The 21,582-nt window shown below is 46.9% G+C and overlaps 1 pseudogene across 1 annotated transcript; it reads right to left on the bottom strand.

Annotated features, from left to right (window-relative positions):
* Positions 1-2,014: 2,014 nt before the first annotated feature.
* On the bottom strand, positions 2,015-3,532 carry LOC125534136 (benzyl alcohol O-benzoyltransferase-like; annotated as a pseudogene). Its single transcript, XR_015615244.1, has 2 exons — positions 3,038-3,532; positions 2,015-2,951 (listed from the first exon to the last, which is right to left on the bottom strand). The product of XR_015615244.1 is annotated as a benzyl alcohol O-benzoyltransferase-like (transcript).
* Positions 3,533-21,582: the final 18,050 nt, after the last annotated feature.

Below are 21,582 nucleotides of genomic sequence, written 5' to 3'. Positions count from 1 at the left end.
GTCGCCGGCCGGCGGGGTCTCGTTCTTCAACTCCTGTGTCGCCCTAGGTTGCAGCATACGTCGTTTACGGTTGTAGCTCCCGCCGTGGACGTTTCTAGCTTGCTGCACCCCCATGGTCCCGCTTCTGGTCTTCAAGCTCTGACAAAAATGCCGCCCGTGGCCGCCGTGGCCGTTTGTAGCACCGTTGATGCCGTTCTAGCAAAAAACTTGTTGCACCAAAAATTGCCACCTCGTAGTAGCACCGAGTTCCAGCCGGTTCCAGCATCCCTTCGCCATGATTCCAGCATTTTGCCACCGTGGTTGCAGCAAACGTCAGCATGGTCACCGTCGGGAGTTGCGGCTTCCAGCATCTCCCGCCCATGGTTCCAACGTCTGCGCCATGGATCTAGTATCCGCACTCCATGGTTGCAGCACTGTTGTCCCCTTGTGGTTACCATGGAAGCTCGGACACTACTCATGGTCGCGGGAATTGCCAGATGCAATTCCAGCATCTGGGCATGGCAGTGCCAGCATGTTAGGTGCATGGTTGCAGCACGTGGACCGTGCGAAGATGCAGCTATAGATGGCCCTTGGCGTCAATGGTGGAAAGAGGGGAAAAGAGGAAAGGCTTGCCAAAGAGGTAGAAGAGTAGCAAAGGGGATTCGCCAGTGGTGGGGCTCATCGGAGCTTGGATGTGGCGGCGCAAGCAAGAGGTGAGGAGGCAAGGCAAGAGGACGAGCGCTCTTGGGGAAAAGAAAGCAAGTTGAAGAAATCGGTAAGTATGTGCGTGAATTGTGTCGATGAGTGGTACATGGATAAGAACGTGTGTGGTGCGCGTGCGACCCACAAACGCAGAGTGTGTGTGCATGTCTGCGAGAGAAAAAGAGCGAGCGCCACCGGACGATTGAAACGTTTCCCAATTTTTTTTGAACTAATTATCTCTCTTCTATATTGGTCTCCCCTAGCTACAAGGGCGTGACTAGGTCTCGGTTAACTAAGATTTAACCAAGTGTCAGTCAAGTGATATAACATGTAAAAAAATCAGAGAAGAAAAGTTTACACCGATGTCAATGTAAGATCTCACGAATATAGTATCGACTAAGACATAACCAAGTCCCAGCTGAATAAGATTTAGCAACACTATTACAACAATGCATCAACCTCCACCGCGCTCCGCTGCATCCTTTTATTTTTGAGAAAATACGTTATATAACATTGTTTTAAATACTGTTTCCTTATTTGACACTGCAAAACTTTTAATTCCCTATCTAATATTGTGTCTAAATTTTATGTTTTTTATGACACGTCCGTCCATTTTGAGCCTTAACGGTGTCAAATGATACCTGAAAAGACCCATTTGCCCCTCATTGGTTTGTGATCAAAATTTTGGGTGGTAGTTTTGCTTTAGCATGTGACTCTATCTGGATGGTGTTCGACGCAAGTTTGTACCAAAGAGATATTAATTACTGAAATTTTTTCTTGAATGCGGAATATACAGGGAAGGAAAGTTGCCTCAGTACATGCATCCAATGGTCATCCGAGGCCGAGGCACAACCTCGAGCCTGGTGTTCATCAATGTGGTCGACTGCATGAACTCTGGCCCGCCAGCCACCATCATGACCAACCGCGGCGCTCCGCACAAGCTGTCTGAAAGTGTTTGTTCCCTGTATGGCTGAATACACGTAAAATTGCGGCCATATATCACATGAGGGGCTAATAGTCTTTTTCAGGTGTCATTTCACCATTAAGGCTGTAAATGGATGGAAGTGTTACAAAAAAAATTAGTGTTAAATAAGACAACAAATTTTAAGACAATGTTAAATAAGAAATTCTCTCTTTATTTTTCATCCGGGCTTATTGTTTTGAAAAAGAGGGACAAGAAACCTGGCTTATTTTTCAATTTAGGAATTTTCTAGGGCTGTTTAATACTATAGTTTGTTTAATTCATATATAGATGTTTTCTAAGAATGTCACATCTAATCTCCCGCAAATAACGTAGCAACAAGGAATAAAAAGAAATTGAGACAAAAAAAACAAACATAATGAACATCATATTAGATATGTCACATCTAGGTCTGTGCTAAACAGACCCAACTATACTCTCTTTGAGCAAGCTCTGGATCTCCGCCGCGAACTTCTCCATGGCCATGGTTGGCAGTGCGACCGGCACTGCCACCGCATCCGCCCCGTCGCTGTTCTTGACTGCCACAAAGAAGGCGCTCCCGAACTTGATGCCAGAGGGCCCGCCGTACACCGGCTCGCCCCACCTGGAAGTCCACACGTTGGAACCCAACGTGCCGGAGGTCAGACAGAAGGAACATATTTGCCCTGGCCAAAGGCGGCCGCCCACGGAGCACCAGAAGGTCCGCCGTGGAGCGCATATACTCGGGGGTGACCGACGCCTTGGCCTCCCGCACCTGCTCCACCACCTCCGCCAACGAGCAGCTGAGCAGCGTGCCGGCGGCCATCACCACGGTGACGTACGCGCAAGCGAAGCCGTAGTAGCCGGCGGGGAGGCGCAGGGCGGTGCTGTGCCTCCTCACGCTGACGACGGTCACCAGCCGTGCCTCCTCGTCGGACCAGAGCGTCCTCAACGCCGCCGTGCGGGCGCGCCACAGCACCGCCGCGAGCACCTCGAAGCTCGTTGCCCTGTCTCGGAGGTGAGGCGGCATGACTTTCTCGATCGCGGCGACTTCCGAAGGGCCGAACACGAAGGCGCGCCTTACAATGTCATCCTCGGTTGGTGTCTGCGTCCGAGGCACTGGATCGTACTCGCGGTGCGGGAATGCAGGCGTTGGGGGGCTTCGCGCGTCAAGAACCTCGCGAGACCAGGCAGGTGCGACGGTCGGCGCAGGAAGGCCTCGAGCGAGCTCGGCGACGGCGTTCAGGAACTGGATGAACCCCGCGGCGTCGCACATGGTGTGGTTGAAGCTATGCCACACGGCGAAGCCGCCGCACAGGAGCCGCGTCACCTGACCATCGGCAAGAAAAGTTGTTAGCCTCTAACTGTGCGTGGATAATGTGTGTGCTCACGTGCAAATATGAAATGCTTAATTACCTGAATGATCACCAGGGGGCAGTTGAGCAGAGCGCTGGAGCCGTCCACCTCGAAGCAGAGCTCCTCAATCCACGGGAATGGCGGCATCAGCCCGGGCACGTCGGCCTCGAGATCCGCCAGTCGCACGTCGGCGTCCGCCTTGACGAACGTCACCCCTTGGCCGGTGCAGTCGACGACCAGTTTCCGGTTTCCCACCTCGCGCAGCCGTCCGGCGAGTGGGTAGTAGTGCACCAGCGCCTCGGACAAGGCTCGGCGGATGATGTCCACGGGGTCGTCGCGCGCGAGCCCGCCGCGGCGGTAGAAGAAGATGCCGCGGATGTGCGACCGCAGCTCGTCTTGGTCGTCGACGTCGGAGAGGCGCTTCTTCTCGCGCGGTGTCCTCGGCGAGGCTGGGCCGACGAGCACGGGCTCTCTCCAGAGCACGGTGAAGCTGAGCGTGGACATGACAGGGTGTTCTAATTTTGTTCCGTTGTTTCTGCATGGAAAAGGTATCAAGTGTCCGGAGTCTTGTGCCAATGTACTGTTACACACGCGCCGTTCGTTCCTAATCCATTACTGTACTGTTACACCTTTGCCAAATGCCTCGGACCAATCGTTCCTAATCCATGCACTGTACTGTTACACCCCTTCACCCTTGGGCACGTGTAGGCTCAGGTCATGGGTGCTGTAATCATCGAAACATTCTCATCAAGATAACAAATAACAATAATGCTACACCTACGGAGAATATATAAATGATTTACTTAATTTTTCAAACTAAATTCTCTCTTTCCCACCTAAATTCAACGGAAAAACTAACGCCCACACGTGTGGGCATTTGCACATCGCTCACACGTGTGGGCGTTTGCACATCGCCCACACGTCTCCATCACCACTCATTTTCTCACGTATGAACAGATGACATCAGCAGATTTTTTTTGGTTTTCGGCTTAAAAATGTTTTATCTCCTAATTAAAAAAGCGAATTAAAAATTTGTTTTCATCATTAAATCCGTCTCGGCGAGATCTTCAAAACTAGACCCCATGTTGATGGCAATTCCAGTACTTTGATCATGAAAATATTTTTTTTGTATAAACCATGGCAATTTTTTAAGTGCATGTATCATGGCAATTTTAGTTTATGGTGCATGACAAGTCTAGTTTCTTAATTCCCCGTTTTATAATATGTCAAAATTTACTTTTAAATATAGAAAAAATAGATGAAACATATCATGGCAACTTCAGTGTAAACATAATGGCAATTCATGTGCAATAGACACGGCAACTTTTAATCAAAAAAAATTTTCGTCGAAATATATTGATATGAGATCTAGTTTCGAAGATCTCATCGCAAGGAATTTTCAATCGGATTTTTCATTTACGAGATAAAACATTTTAAAGACAGAAAATCAAAAAAAAAATCCACATACACGCATGCGGTGACATGGCGCAGTCTATGTGTTATAGGACGTGTGGGCGGGTTTGACTCCCAACACACGTGTGGGCGTTAGCGTTGTCCAAAATTCAACTGAAATGGGCTCCTTCCCCTTATTACCTAATCATAACTTCACATCAACTTGCCTGTTAAAAATTTGACTAATATTTTGTAGATGTAGCATTACTCTAATGGATAATCATGTTCATTGGCTCCATGTAAATAAGCGGATCAAATCGACCCCAATAACTGGCGGATGCTCTTTGCGGATCATGTGGGTGGCAGATTTAATGTAGAGGGGTGGCAACTTAAGTTGTAGGGGTTTGCTGTTTTTGTTTCTAAAAGATATTCTTCACAAAAAGTGCCATCGTTCGATTGCGATCAAGCCGCCGTGCGGGCGTTCGCCAGGGCCTCCTTCCAGCAAGCATTCGTCAATTAACATTATCGTATCTCAAACTATGTACAGCTGAGGGTGATGGTTGATGTTATTGTTATGTGTAGTTGAGCGCTACAACATGACTGTTGATTGTCTTGTTTCATTTTATTACTTATTAATAATTTGATTATTTGCATCATTGATGTCTCTTTGGCATTATATTTTTACAGATACCATGTTGATATTAATATATCGAAAATGATATTTGGCTGACGTTCCCTCGCAACATCAGCCCAGCAAACGACCTTTCAACTGCCCATTCCTTTGCATGAATCTCGGACCAGAGGAGAGGAACCACATTAGTTTTTTTACTCGTTTGTTACAAACTAAGCTGCAGTGCCAAGTTTGTTTACATATACTGGCTTACTAGCGACCATTTGAATTGCAGCAAATATTTTGGATCACATCCAATATTTTGGTAACCTGTTCTGGTTCTTTGTATGCGAGCTGGCAAATTTTGGCGATGAATTCCCTCGTCAATATTTTGGCACGCCCCCATTTTGATTAGGTTTGTTTGGGCACCATTGAAAACATGTGTTAGATCATCTCTAACTGACCCCCATAAATGCATTATAGGAGTAAAATTTTGGTCTTTCTTCTCTAAACCGCAACTAACCGATCTCCTATACGCATTAGAGTAAAAAAAAACTTCATGGCCACCCGAACTCTTAAATATACTCGACTCCACACCGCTGGAGTAAAAATTTCTCCCCACCACCGTTCGACCTCATCCATTCCAGCGCCACCCAAGCACCTCGCATCCCCGCCGTCGCGCCCCCGCATCCACTCCGCTGCAGCCCCGCTGCCTAAATGGTCGGATCCAGGTAGCACTGGCCCCCATCGCCAATCAGAAGCGTCGATCCACGCCGCCACGTGCAGCCGTCCTGAGCCTATCGCGGTAATTCCTCCTAAAGCAGCGTGTCCTCATCTTGGTTCCCTGACCTGCCATCACCGCCGGTGCCACGAAGGGGGCAGTGGCGGAGCAAGGTTTACGAAAATGGGTGTACATAGTGCAAGATTCTACAAATTTTCTAGATTTTTTTCAATATATACTTATTTTATCTACTTAGTTTGTTCTGTCTTTCCAGAATTAATGGGTGTACAAATGTACACCCATGTACCCTTTTGACTCCGCCCATGGGAGGAGGTACCTCGGCGTGCGGCATCAGTCATGGGGGTGTGAGTGGCCAAGATCACGCACCACGAAACCCACCGATGCATCTAGATTGGCTCCTGTCAATCTGCAGCGTAGGCAAAGTGTGTGGTGCGTACGCCATCCAGTAGGTGCGCCTCCATGGCGCGGGGGCATGGCTCAACTTCCCCTTCAGACCCGCCATGTCAGTGTTGGAAATATGCCCTAGAGGCAATAATAAAATGGTTATTATTATATTTCTTTGTTCATGATAATTGTCTATTGTTCATGCTATAATTGTGTTATCCGGAAATCATAATACATGTGTGAATACATAGACCACAACATGTCCCTAGTGAGCCTCTAGTTGACTAGCTCGTTGATCAATAGATGGTTACGGTTTCCTAACCATGGACATTGGATGTCATTGATAACGGGATCACGTCATTACGAGAATGATGTGATGGACAAGACCCAATCCTAAGCACAGCACAAGATCGTGTAGTTCGTCTGCTAAAGCTTTTCTAATGTCAAGTATCATTTCCTTAGACCATGAGATTGTGCAACTCCCGGACACCGTAGGAATGCTTTGGGTGTGCCAAACGTCACAACGTAACTGGGTGGCTATAAAGGTGCACTACGGGTATCTCCGAAAGTGTCTGTTGGGTTGGCACGAATCGAGACTGGGATTTGTCACTCCGTATGACGGAGAGATATCTCTGGGCCCACTCGGTAAGACATCATTATAATGAGCTCAATGTGACCAAGGAGTTGATCACGGGATGATGTGTTACGGAACAAGTAAAGACACTTGCCGGTAATGAGATTGAACAAGGTATAGGGATACCGATGATCGAATCTCGGGCAAGTATCATACCGGTAGACAAAGGGAATTGTGTACGGGATTGATTGAATCCCAGACATCGTGGTTCATCCGATGAGATCATCGTGGAACATGTGGGAGCCAACATGGGTATCCAGATCCCGCTGTTGGTTATTGGCCGGAGAGATGTCTCGGTCATGTTTGCATGATTCCCGAACCCGTAGGGTCTACACACTTAAGGTTCGGTGACGCTAGAGTTGTTATGGGAAATAGTATGCAGTTACCGAATGTTGTTCAGAGTCCTGGATGAGATCCCAGACGTCACGAGGAATTGCGGAATGGCCCGGAGGTGAAGATTTATATATGGGAAGTCATCATACGGTCACCGGAAGTGTTCGGGGGTTTATCGGTATTTTACCGGGACCACCGAAGGGGTTCCGAGGGTCCACCGGGAGGGTCCACCTTCCCCGGAGGGCCCTATGGGCTGTATGTGGAAGGGAACCAGCCCCTAAGTGGGCTGGGCACCATCCCCGCTAGGGCCCATGCGCCTAGGGTTGGGGGGGGACCCTAAAGGGGGCGCCCCCTTGGCCGCCCCCCTCTAGATCCATGTGGAGGGGGCCGACCCCTTGCCCTATCGCCCTATAAATAGAGGGGTGGAGGGAGGGCAGAAACACTACATCCAAGGCGCATCCCTCCCCCTCTCCAATACCCTCCTCCTTCGTTGAGCTTGGCGAAGCCCTGCCGGAGAACTGCAAGCTCCATCACCACGCCGTCATGCTGCCAGAGCTCTTCCCCAACTTCTCCTTCCCCCTTGCTGGATCAAGAAGGAGGAGACGTCCCCGGGCTATACGTGTGTTGAACGCGGAGACGCCGTTGTTCGGCGCTTAGATCGGAATCAACCGCGATCTGAATCGCTACGAGTACGACTCCTTCATCCGCATTCTTGTAACGCTTCCGCATCGCGATCTTCAAGGGTATGAAGATGCACTCCCCTCTCTCTCATTGCTAGTCTCTCCATAGATTGATCTTGGTGATACGTAGAATTTTTTTAATTTCTGCAACAATCCCCAGCAGTGGCATCATGAGCTAGGTCTATGCGTAGTTTCTATGCACGAGTAGAACACAAGTTGTTCTGGGCATCGATTTTATCAATTTACTTGCCGTTCCTAGTCTTATCTTGATTCGGTGGCATCGTGGGATGAAGTGGCCCGGACCAACCTTACATGTACGCTTACGTGAGACAGGTTCCACCGACTGACATGCATTAGTTGCATAAGGTGGCTAGCGGGTGACAGTCCCTCCCACTTTAGTCAGATCGGATTCGATGAAAAGGGTCCTTATGAAGGGTAAATAGAAATTGGCATATCACGTTGTGGTTTTGGCGTAGGTAAGAAACGTTCTTGCTAGAAACCTACAGCAGCCACGTAAAAACTTGCAACAACAATTAGAGGACGTCTTACTTGTTCTTGCAGCATATGCCATGTGATGTGATATGGCCAAAAGGATGTGATGAATGATATATGTGATGTATGAGATTGATCATGTTCTTGTAATAGGAATCACGACTTGCATGTCGATGAGTATGACAACCGGCAGGAGCCATAGGAGTTGTCTTAATTTATTTTATGACCTGCGTGTCGCTGAAAACGCCATGTAATTACTTTACTTTATTGCTAACCATTAGCCATAGTAGTAGAAGTAATAGTTGACGAGACAACTTCATGAAGACACGATGATGGAGATCATGATGATGGAGATCATGGTGTCATGCCGGTGACGATGATGATCATGGCGCCCCGAAGATGGAGATCAAAAGGAGCAAAATGATATTGGCCATATCATGTCACTATTTGATTGCATGTGATGTTTATCATGTTTTACATCTTATTTGCTTAGAACGACGGTAGCTTAAATAAGATGATCCCTCGCAATAATTTCAAGAAAGTGTTCCCCCTAACTGTGCACCGTTGCGAAGGTTCGTTGTTTCGAAGCACCACGTGATGATCGAGTGTGATAGATTCTAACGTTCGAATACAACAGGTGTAAGCCAGATTTACACACGCAATACACTTAGGTTGACTTGACGAGCCTAGCATGTACAGACATGGCCTCGGAACACGGAAGACCGAAAGGTCGAACATGAGTCGTATAGACGATACGATCAACATCAAGATGTTCACCGATGATGAGTAGTCCGTCTCACGTGATGATCGGACACGGCCTAGTTGACTCGGATCATGTATCACTTAGATGACTAGAGGGATGTCTGTCTGAGTGGGAGTTCATTAAATAATTTGATTAGATGAACTTAATTTTCATGAACATAGTCTAAAACTTTGCAATATGTCTTTTAGATCAAATGGCCCATGCTAATGTTGCCCACAACTTCAGCGCGTTCCTAGAGAAAACCAAGCTGAAAGATGATGGTAGCAACTACACGGACTGGGTCCGTAACCTGAGGATTATCCTCATAGCTGCCAAGAAAGTATATGTCCTTGAAGCACCGCTAGGAGATGCACCTGTTCTCCCAGCAACTCAAGACGTTATGAACGCCTGGCAATCGCGTAGTGATGATTACTCCTTGGTTCAGTGCGGCATGCTTTACAGCTTAGAACCGGGGCTCCAAAAGCGTTTTGAGCAGCACGGAGCATATGAGATGTTCCAAGAGCTGAAAATGGTTTTCCAAGATCATGCCCGTGTCGAGAGATATGAAGTCTCCGACAAGTTCTACAGTTGTAAGATGGAGGAGAATAGTTCTGTCAGCGAGCACATACTCAAAATGTCTGGGTTGCACAACCTCTTGTCTCAGCTGGGAGTTAATCTCCCGGATGACGCGGTCGTTGACAGAATCCTTCAGTCGCTCCCACCTAGCTACAAGAGCTTTGTGATGAATTTCAATATGCAGGGGATGGAGAAAACTATTCCTGAGGTATATTCAATGCTGAAATCAGCAGAGGTGGAGATCAAAAAGGAACATCAAGTGTTGATGGTCAAGAAAACCACTAGTTTCAAGAAAGGCAAGGGTAAGAAGAACTTCAAGAAGGACGGCAAGGGAGTTGCCGTGCCCGGTAAGCCAGTTGCCGGGAAGAAGCCAAAGCATGGACCCAAACCTAAGACTGAGTGCTTTTATTGCAAGGGAAATGGTCACTGGAAGTGGAACTGCCCCAAGTACTTAGTGGATAAGAAGGCCGGCAATACCAAAGGTATATATAATATACATGTTATTGATGTGTACCTTACCAGCACTAGTAGTAGCTCCTGGGTATTTGATACCGGTGCGGTTGTTCATATTTGTAACTCAAAACATGAGCTGCGGAATAAGCGGAGACTGGCGAAGGACGAGGTGACGATGCGCGTCGGGAATTGTTCCAAGGTCGATGTGATCGCCGTCGGCACGCTACCTCTACATTTACCTACGGGATTAGTTTTAAACCTCAATAATTGTTATTTAGTGCCATCTTTGAGTATGAACATTGTATCTGGATCTCGTTTAATGCGAGATGGCTACTCATTTAAATCTGAGAATAATGGTTGTTCTATTTATTTGAGAGATATGTTTTATGGTCATGCCCCGCTGGTCAATGGTTTATTCTTATTGAATCTCGAACGTGATGTTACACATATTCATAGTGTGAATGCCAAAAAATGTAAGGTTGATAATGATAGTCCCACATACTTGTGGCACTGCCGCCTTGGTCACATTGGTGTCAAACGCATGAAGAAACTCCATGCAGATGGATTTTTGGAGTCTCTTGATTATGAATCATTTGACACGTGCGAACCATGCCTCATGGGCAAAATGACCAAGACTCCATTCTCCGGAACAATGGAGCGAGCAACCAACTTATTGGAAATCATACATACTGATGTGTGCGGTCCAATGAGCGTTGAGGCTCGTAGTGGTTATCGTTATGTTCTCACGCTCACTGATGACTTAAGTAGATATGGGTATGTCTATTTAATGAAACACAAGTCTGAGACCTTTGAAAAGTTCAAGGAATTTCAGAGTGAGGTTGAGAATCAACGTGACAGGAAAATAAAGTTCTTACGATCAGATCGTGGAGGGGAATATTTGAGTCACGAATTTGGCACACACTTAAGGAAATGTGGTATTCTTTCACAACTCACGCCACCTGGAACACCTCAGTGTAATGGTGTGTCTGAACATCGTAACCGCACTCTGTTGGACATGGTGCGATCTATGATGTCTCTTACCGACCTACCGCTATCATTTTGGGGATATGCTTTAGAGACTACCGCATTCACTTTAAATAGGGCTCCGTCGAAATCCGTTGAGACGACACCATATGAATTATGGTTTGGGAAGAAACCTAAGCCATCGTTTCTGAAAGTTTGGGGATGCGATGTTTATGTCAAGAAACTTCAACCTGAAAAGCTCGAACCCAAGTCGGAAAAATGCGTCTTCATAGGATACCCTAAGGAAACTATTGGGTGTACCTTGTACCTCAGATCCGAAGGCAAGATCTTTGTTGCCAAAAATAGATCCTTTCTGGAGAAAGAGTTTCTCTCGAAAGAAGTAAGTGGGAGGAAAGTGGAACTTGATGAAGTACTGCCTCTTGAACCGGAAAGTAGCGCAGCTCAAGAAAATGTTTCTATGGTGCCTGCACTGACTAGAGAGGAAGTTAATGATGATGATCAAGGAACTTCGGATCAAGTTACTACTGAACTTCATAGGTCCACAAGGACACGTTCCACGCCAGAATGGTATGGAAACCCTATCCTAGAAATAATGTTGTTAGACAACAGTGAACCTCCGAACTATGAAGAAGCGATGGCGGGTCCAGATTCCAACAAATGGCTTGAAGCCATGAAATTCGAGATAGGATCCATGTATGAAAACAAAGTATGGACTTTGAAAGACTTGCCCGATGATCGACGAGCCATACAAAATAAATGGATCTTTAAGAAGAAGACGGACACGAATGGCAATGTGACCAACTATAAAGCTCGGCTTGTCACTAAGGGTTATCGACAAGTTCAAGGGGTTGACTACGATGAGACCTTCTCACCCGTAGCGAAGCTAAAGTCCGTCCGAATCATGTTAGCAATTGCTACATTCTATGATTATGAGATATGTCAAATGGACGTCAAAACAACATTCCTTAATGGTTTCCTTAAAGAGGAATTGTATATGATGCAGCCGGAAGGTTTTGTCGATCCTAAGAATGCTGACAAGGTATGCAAGCTCCAACGCTCAATCTATGGGCTGGTGCAAGCATCTCAGAGTTGGAACATTCGCTTTGATGAGATGATCAAAGTGTTTGGGTTTACGCAGATTTATGGAGAAGCCTGTGTTTACAAGAAAGTGAGTGGGAGCTCTGTAGCATTTCTCATATTATATGTGGATGACATACTATTGATGGGAAATGCTATAGAACTCTTGGAAAGCATAAAGGCCTACTTGAATACGTGTTTTTCAATGAAGGACCTTGGAGTAGCTTCTTATATATTAGGCATCAAGATCTATAGAGATAGATCAAGATGCCTCATTGGTCTTTCGCAAAGCACATACCTTGACAAGATATTGAAGAAGTTCAATAAGGATCAGTCCAAGAAGGGGTTCTTGCCTGTGTTGCAAGGTGTGAGATTGAGCACGGCTCAATGCCCGACCACGGCAGAAGATAGAGAAAAGATGAGTGTCGTCCCCTATGCCTTGGCCATAGGGTCTATTATGTATGCCATGCTGTGTACCAGACCTGATGCAAACCTTGCCGTAAGTTTGGTAGGAAGGTACCAAAGTAATCCCAACATGGAACACTGGACAACAGTTAAAAATATCCCGAAGTACCTGAAAAGGACTAAGGATATGTTTCTCGTTTATGGAGGTGACGAAGAGCTCGTCGTAAAGGGTTACGTCGATGCTAGCTTCGACACAGATCTAGATGACTCCAAGTCACGAACCGGATACATGTATATTTTGAATGGTGGGGTAGTCAGCTGGTGCAGTTGCAAGCAAAGCGTCGTGGCGGGATCTACATGTGAAGCGGAGTACATGGCAGCCTCGGAGGCAGCACATGAAGCAATCTGGATGAAGGAGTTCATTACCGACCTAGGAGTTATCCCCAATGCGTCGGGCCCGATGGCTCTCTTCTGTGACAACACTGGAGCTATTGCCCTTGCCAAGGAGCCCAGGTTTCACAAGAAGACCAGGCATATCAAGCGTCGCTTCAACTCCATTCGTGAACATGTTCAAGATGGTTACATAGATTTTTGTAAAGTGCATATGGATCTGAATGTCGCAGATCCTTTGACTAAACCTCTTCCACAAGCAAAACATGATCAACACCAGAACTGTATGGGTGTTCGATTCATCACAATGTAACTAGATTATTGACTCTAGTGCAAGTGGGAGACCGTTGGAAATATGCCCTAGAGGCAATAATAAAATAGTTATTATTATATTTCCTTGTGCATGATAATTGTCTATTGTTCATGCTATAATTGTGTTATCCGAAAATCGTAATACATGTGTGAATACATAGACCACAACATGTCCCTAGTGAGCCTCTAGTTGACTAGCTCGTTGATCAATATATGGTTACGGTTTCCTAACCATGGACATTGGATGTCATTGATGACGGGATCACATCATTAGGAGAATGATGTGATGGACAAGACCCAATCCTAAGCATAGCACAAGATCATGTAGTTCATTTGCTAAAGCTTTTCTAATGTCAAGTATCATTTCCTTAGACCATGAGATTGTGCAACTCCCGAACACCGTAGGAATGATTTGGGTGTGCCAAACGCCACAACGTAACTGGGTGGCTATAAAGGTGCACTATGGGTATCTCCAAAAGTTTCTGTTGGGTTGGCACAAATCGAGACTGGGATTTGCCACTCCATATGACAGAGAGGTATCTCTGGGCCCACTCGGTAAGACATCATCATAATGAGCTCAATGTGACCAAGGAGTTGATCACGGGATGATGTGTTACGGAGCGAGTAAAGAGACTTGACGGTAACGAGATTGAACAAGGTATAGGGATACCGACGATCGAATCTCGGGCAAGTATCATACCGGTAGACAAAGGGAATTGTGTATGGGATTGATTGAATCCCCGACATCATGGTGTTGGGGAATGTAGCAGAATTTTAAAATTTTCTACGCATCACCAAGATCACCCTATGGAGTCATCTAGCAACGAGGGAGAGGGGAGTGCATCTACATACCCTTGTAGATCGCGCGCGGAAGCGTTCAAGAGAACGGGGTTGATGGAGTCGTACTCGTCGTGATCCAAATCACCGATGACCTAGCGCCGAACGGACGTCACCTCCGCGTTCAACACACGTATGGTTGGGAAGACGTCTCCTCCAACTTGATCCAGCAAGGGGGAAGGAGAGGTTGATGAAGATCCAGCAGCACGACGGCGTGGTGGTGGAAGCAACGGTGATCTCGGCAGGGCTTCGCCAAGCTCAGGGAGAGGGAGGAGTGTCACGGGAGGGAAAGGGAGGCACCAGGGGCTAGGGTGCGGCTGCCCTCCCTCTCCCCCACTATATATAGGGTCCCTAGGGGGGCGACCCTAGGAGATCCAATCTCCAAGGGGGGCGGCGGCCAAGGGGGTGGCTTGCCCCCCAAGCCAAGTGGGGCGCCCCCTACCCCTAGGGTTTCCAACCGTAGGCGCAGGGGGAGGCCCAAGGGGGGCGCACCAGCCCACTAGGGGCTGGTTCCCCTCCCACTTCAGCCCATGAGGCCCTCTGGGATAGGTGGCCCCACCAGGTGGACCCCCGGGCCCCTTCCGGTGGTCCCGGTACAATACCGATTACCCCCGAAACTTTCCCGATGGCCGAAACTTGACTTCCTATATATAAATCTTCACCTCCGGACCATTCTGGAACTCCTTGTGACGTCCGGGATCTCATCCAGGACTCCGAACAACTTTCGGGTTACCGTATACTAATATCTCAACAACCCTAGCGTCACCGAACCTTAAGTGTGTAGACCCTACGGGTTCGGGAGACGCAGACATGACCGAGATGACTCTCCGGTCAATAACCAACAGCGGGATCTGGATACCCATGTTGGCTCCCACATGCTCCTCGATGATCTCATCGGATGAACCATGATGTCGAGGATTCAATCAATCCGTATACAATTCCCTGTGTCAATCGGTACGTTACTTGCCCGAGACTCGATCGTCGGTATCCCAATACCTCGTTCAATCTCGTTACCGGCAAGTCACTTTACTCGTACCGTAATGCATGATCCCGTGATCAACCACTTGGTCACATTGAGCTCATTATGATGATGCATTACCGAGTGGGCCCAGAGATACCTCTCCGTCATACGGAGTGACAAATCCCAGTCTCGATTCGTGCCAACCCAACAGACACTTTCGGAGATACCTGTAGTGTACCTTTATAGTCACCCAGTGACGTTGTGACGTTTGGCACACCCAAAGAACTCCTACGGTATCCAGGAGTTGCACAATCTCATGGTCTAAGGAAATGATAATTGACATTCGGAAAAGCTATAGCAAACGAACTACACGATCTTTGAGCTAGGCTTAAGATTGGGTCTTGTCCATCACATCATTCTCCTAATGATGTGATCCCGTTATCAATGACATCCAATGTCCATAGTCAGGAAACCATGACTATCATTTGATCAACGAGCTAGTCAACTAGAGGCTCACTAGGGACGTGTTGTGGTCTATGTATTCACACATGTATTACGATTTCCGGATAACACAATTATAGCATGAACAAAGAAATATAATAATAACCATTTTATTATTGCCTCTAGGGAATATTTCCAATAGTCTCCCACTTGCACTAGAGTCAATAGTCTAGTTACATTGTGATGAATCGAACACCCATGCAGTTCTGGTGTTGATCATGTTTTGCTCTAGGGAGAGGTTTAGTCAACGGATCTGCCACATTCAGGTCCGTATGAACTTTACAAATATCTATGTCTCCATTTTGAACACTTTCACGAATGGAGTTGAAGCGACACTTGATATGCCTGGTCTTCCTGTGAAACCTGGGCTCCTTGGCAAGGGCAATAGCTCCAGTGTTGTCACAGAAGAGAGTCATAGGGCCCGACGCATTGGGTATGACTCCTAGGTCGGTAATGAACTCCTTCACATAGATTGCCTCTTGTGCTGCCTCCGAGGCTGCCATGTACTCCGCTTCACATGTAGATCCCGCCACAACGCTTTGCTTGTAACTGCACCAGCTTACTGCCCCACCATTCAAAATATACACGTATCGGTTTGTGACTTAGAGTCATCCAGATCTGTGTCGAAGCTAGCATCGACATAACCCTTTACGACGAGCTCTTCGTCACCTCCATAAACGAGAAACATATCCTTAGTCCTCTTCAGGTACTTCAGGATATTCTTGACCGCTGTCCAGTGTTCCATGCCGGGATTACTTTGGTACCTTCCTACCAAACTTACGGCAAGGTTTACATCAGGTCTGGTACACAGCACGGCATACATGATAGACCCTATGGCTGAGGCATAGGGGACGACACCCATCTTTTCTCTATCTTCTGCCGTGGTCGGGCATTGAGCCATGCTCAATCTCGCACCTTGCAATACAGGCAAGAACCCCTTCTTTGACTGATCCATTTTGAACTTCTTCAATATCTTGTCAAGGTACGTACTCTGTGAAAGACCAATGAGGCGTCTCGATCTATCTTTATAGATCTTGATGCCTAATATATAAGCAGCTTCTCCAAGATCCTTCATTGAAAAACACTTGTTCAAGTAGGCCTTTATGCTTTCCAAGAATTCTATATCATTTTCCGTCAACAGTATGTCATCCACATACAATATGAGAAATGCTACAGAGCTCCCACTCACTTTCTTGTAAATGCAGGCTTCTCCATAAGTCTTCGTAAACCCAAACGCTTTGATCGTCTCATCAAAACGAATGTTCCAACTCCGAGATGCTTGCACCAGCCCATAAATCGAGCGTTGGAGCTTGCACACCTTGTCAGCATTCTTAGGATCGACAAAACCTTCCGGCTGCATCATGTACAATTCTTCCTTAAGGAAACCATTAAGGAATGCCGTTTTGACGTCCATTTGCCATATCTCATAATCATAGAATGCGACAATTGCTAACATGATTCGGACAGACTTCAGCTTCGCTACGGGTGAGAAAGTCTCATCGTAGTCAACCCCTTGAACTTGTCGATAACCATTAGCGATAAGCCGAGCTTTATAGATGGTTACATTACCATCCGCGTCTGTCTTCTTCTTAAAGATCCATTTATTTTCTATGGCTCGCCGATCATCGGGCAAGTCAGTCAAAGTCCATACTTCGTTTTCATACATGGATCCTATCTCGGATTTCATGGCTTCCAGCCATTTGTCGGAATCTGGGCCCGCCATCGCTTCTTCATAGTTCAAAGGTTCACCGTTGTCTAACAACATGATTTCCAAGACAGGGTTGCCGTACCACTCTGGTGCGGAACGTGTCCTTGTGGACCTACAAAGTTCAGTAGCAACTTGATCTGAAGTTTCATGATCATCATCATTAACTTCCTCTCTAGTCGGTGCAGGCACCTCAGGAACATTTTCTTGAGCTGCGCCACTTACCGGTTCAAGAGGTAATACTTCATCAAGTTCTACTTTCCTCCCACTTATTTCTTTCGAGAGAAACTCTTTCTCTAGAAAGGATCCATTCTTGGCAACAAAGATCTTGCCTTCGGATCTGAGGTAGAAGGTATACCCAATAGTTTCTTTAGGGTATCCTATGAAGACACATTTTTCCGATTTGGGTTTGAGCTTTTCAGGTTGAAGTTTCTTGACATAAGCATCGCATCCCCAAACTTTTAGAAACGACAGCTTAGGTTTCTTCCCAAACCATAATTCATACGGTGTCGTCTCAACGGATTTCGACGGAGCCCTATTTAAATTGAATGCGGCAGTCTCTAAAGCATAGCCCCAAAATGACAGCGGTAGATCGGTAAGAGACATCATAGATCGCACCATATCCAATAGAGTGCGATTACGACGTTCAGACACACCATTACTCTGAGGTGTTCCAGGCGGCGTGAGTTGTGAAACTATTCCACATTTTCTTAAGTGTGTGCCAAATTCGTGACTCAAGTATTCTCCCCCACGATCAGATCGCAAGAACTTGATTTTCCTATCACGTTGATTCTCAACCTCACTCTGAAATTCCTTGAACTTTTCAAAGGTCTCAGACTTGTGTTTCATTAAGTAGACATACCCATATCTACTCAAGTCATCAGTGAGGGTGAGAACATAACGATAGCCACCGCGAGCCTCAACACTCATTGGACCGCACACATCAGTATGTATGATTTCCAATAAGTTGGTTGCTCACTCCATTGTTCCTGAGAACGGAGTCTTGGTCATTTTACCCATGAGGCATGGTTCACACGTGTCAAATGATTCATAATCAAGAGACTCCAAAAGTCCATCTGCATGGAGCTTCTTCATGCGTTTGACACCTATGTGACCAAGGCGGCAGTGCCACAAGTATGTGGGACTATCATTATCAACCTTACATATTTTGGTATTCACGCTATGAATATGTGTAACATTACGCTCGAGATTCATTAAGAATAAACCATTCACCAGCGGAGCATGACCATAAAACATATCTCTCATATAAATAGAAGAACCATTATTCGGATTTAAATGAGTAGTCATCTCGAATTAAACGAGATCCTGATACAATGTTCATGCTCAAAGCTGGCACTAAATAACAATTATTGAGGTTTAAAACTAATCCCGTAGGTAAATGTAGAGGCAGCGTGCCGACGGCGATCACATCGACCTTGGAACCATTCCCGATGCGCATCGTCACCTCGTCCTTCGCCAGTCTCCGCTTATTCCGCAGCTCCTGCTTTGAGTTACAAATGTGAGCAACCGCACCGGTATCAAATACCCAGGAGCTACTACGAGTACTGGTAAGGTACACATCAATTACATGTATATCACATATACCTTTAGTGTTGCCGGCCTTCTTGTCCGCTAAGTATTTGGGGCAGTTCCGCTTCCAGTGACCACTTCCCTTGCAATAAAAACACTCAGTCTCAGGCTTGGGTCCATTCTTTGACTTCTTCCCGGTAGCTTACTTACCGGGCGTGGCAACTCCCTTGCCGTCCTTCTTGAAGTTCTTCTTACCCCTGCCTTTCTTGAACTTAGTGGTTTTATTCACCATCAACACTTGATGTTCCTTTTTGATTTCAACCTCTGCTGATTTCAGCATTGAATATACCTCAGGAATGGTCTTTTCCATCCCCTGCATATTGAAGTTCATCACAAAGCTCTTGTAGCTCGGTGGAAGCGACTGAAGGATTCTGTCAATGACCGCGTCATCCGGGAGATTAACTCCCAGCTGAGTCAAGCGGTTATGCAACCCAGACATTTTGAGTATGTGCTCACTGACAGAACTATTTTCCTCCATCTTACAGCTGAAGAACTTGTCGGAGACTTCATATCTCTCGACCCGGGCATGAGCTTGGAAAACCATTTTCAGCTCTTCGAACATCTCATATGCTTTGTGTCTCTCAAAACGCTTTTGGAGCCCCGGTTCTAAGCTGTAAAGCATGCCGCACTGAACGAGGGACTAATCATCAGCACGTGACTGCCAAGCGCTCATAACGTCTTGGTTCTCTGGGATGGGTGCGTCACCTAGCGGTGCTTCTAGGACATAATCTTTCTTGGCAGCTATGAGGATGATCCTCAGGTTCCGGACCCAGTCCGTATAGTTGCTGCCATCATCTTTCAGCTTGGTTTTCTCTAGGAACGCGTTGAAGTTGAGGGTAACATTAGCGTGGGCCATTTGATCTACAAGACATAGTGTAAAGATTTTAGACTAAGTTCATGATAATTAAGTTCATCTAATCAAATTATTCAATGAACTCCCACTCAGATAGACATCCCTCTAGTCATCTAAGTGAAACATGATCCGAGTCAACTAGGCCGTGTCCGATCATCACGTGAGACGGACTAGTCAACATCGGTGAACATCTTCATGTTGATCGTATCTTCCATACGACTCATGCTCGACCTTTCGGTCTTCTGTGTTCCGAGGCCATGTCTGTACATGCTAGGCTCGTCAAGTCAACCTACGTGTATTGCGTGTGTAAATCTGGCTTACACCCGTTGTATTCGAACGCTAGAATATATCACACCCGATCATCACGTGGTGCTTCGAAACAACGAACCTTCGCAACGGTGCACAGTTAGGGGGAACACTTTCTTGAAATTATTACGAGGGATCATCTTATTTAAGCTACCGTCGTTCTAAGCAAATAAGATGTAAAACATGATAAACATCACATGCAATCAAATAATGACATGATATGGCCAATATCATTTGCTCCTTTTGATCTCCATCTTCGGGGCTCCATGATCATCGTTGTCACCGGCATGACACCATGATCTCCATCATCATGATCTCCATCATCGTGTCTTCTTGAAGTTGTCTCGTCATCTATTACTTCTACTACTATGGCTAACGCTTTAGCAATAAAGTAAAGTAATTACATGACGTTTATGTTGACACGCAGGTCATAAATAAATAAACACAACTCCTATGGCTCCTGCCGGTTGTCATACTCATCGACATGCAAGTCGTGATTCCTATTACAAGAACATGATCAATCTCATGCATCACATATATCATTCATCACATCCTTTTGGCCATATCACATCACACGGCACATGCTGCAAAAACAAGTTAGACGTCCTCTAATTGTTGTTGCAAATTTTTACGTGGCCGCTATAGGTTTCTAGCAAGAACGTTTCTTACCTACGCCAAAACCACAACGTGATATGCCAATTTCTATTTACCCTTCATAAGGACCCTTTTCATCGAATCCGATCCGACTAAAGTGGAAGAGACAGACACCCGCCAGCCACCTTACGCAACTAGTGCATGTCAATCGGTGGAACCAGTCTCACATAAGCGTACGTGTAAGGTCGGTCCGGGCCGCTTCATCCCACGATGCCGCCGAATCAAGATAATACTAGTAACGGCAAGCAAATTGACAATATCGACGCCCAAAACTGCTTTGTGTTCCACTCGTGCATAGAAACTACGCATAGACCTAGCTCTGATTCCACTGTTGGGGAACGTAGCAGAATTTTAAAATTTTCTACGCATCACCAAGATCAATCTATGGAGTCATCTAGCAACGAGGGAGAGGGGAGTGCATCTACATACCCTTGTAGATCGCGCGTGGAAGCGTTCAAGAGAACGGGGTTGCTGGAGTCGTACTCGTCGTGATCCAAATCACCGATGACCTAGCGCCGAACGGACGTCACCTCCGCATTCAACACACATATGGTTGGGAAGACGTCTCCTCCAACTTGATCCAGCAAGGGGGAAGGAGAGGTTGATGAAGATCCAGCAGCACAACGGCGTGGTGGTGGAAGCAACGGTGATCTCGGCAGGGCTTCGCCAAGCTCGGGGAGAGGGATGAGTGTCACGGGAGGAAGAGGGAGGCGCCAGGGGCTACGGTGCGGCTGCCCTCCCTCTCCCCCACTATATATAGGGTCCCTAGGGGGGCGACCCTAGGAGATCCAATCTCCAAGGGGGGGCGGCGGCCAAGGGGGTGGCTTGCCCCCCAAGCTAAGTGGGGCGCCCCCCACCCCTAGGGTTTCCAACCCTAGGCGCAGGGGGAGGCCCAAGGGGGGCGCAGCAGCCCACTAGGGGCTGGTTCCCCTCCCACTTCAGCCCATGAGGCCCTCCGAGATAGGTGGCCCCACCCGGTGGACCCCCGGGAC

Source organism: Triticum urartu, chromosome 2A (assembly GCF_056163025.1).
Source record: "Triticum urartu cultivar PI428250 chromosome 2A, HENAU_Tu73, whole genome shotgun sequence".
NCBI classification, from domain to species: Eukaryota; Viridiplantae; Streptophyta; class Magnoliopsida; order Poales; family Poaceae; genus Triticum; species Triticum urartu.
Note: the sequence above shows the minus strand (reverse complement) of the source record. Positions and strands in the feature narration are given on the sequence as shown.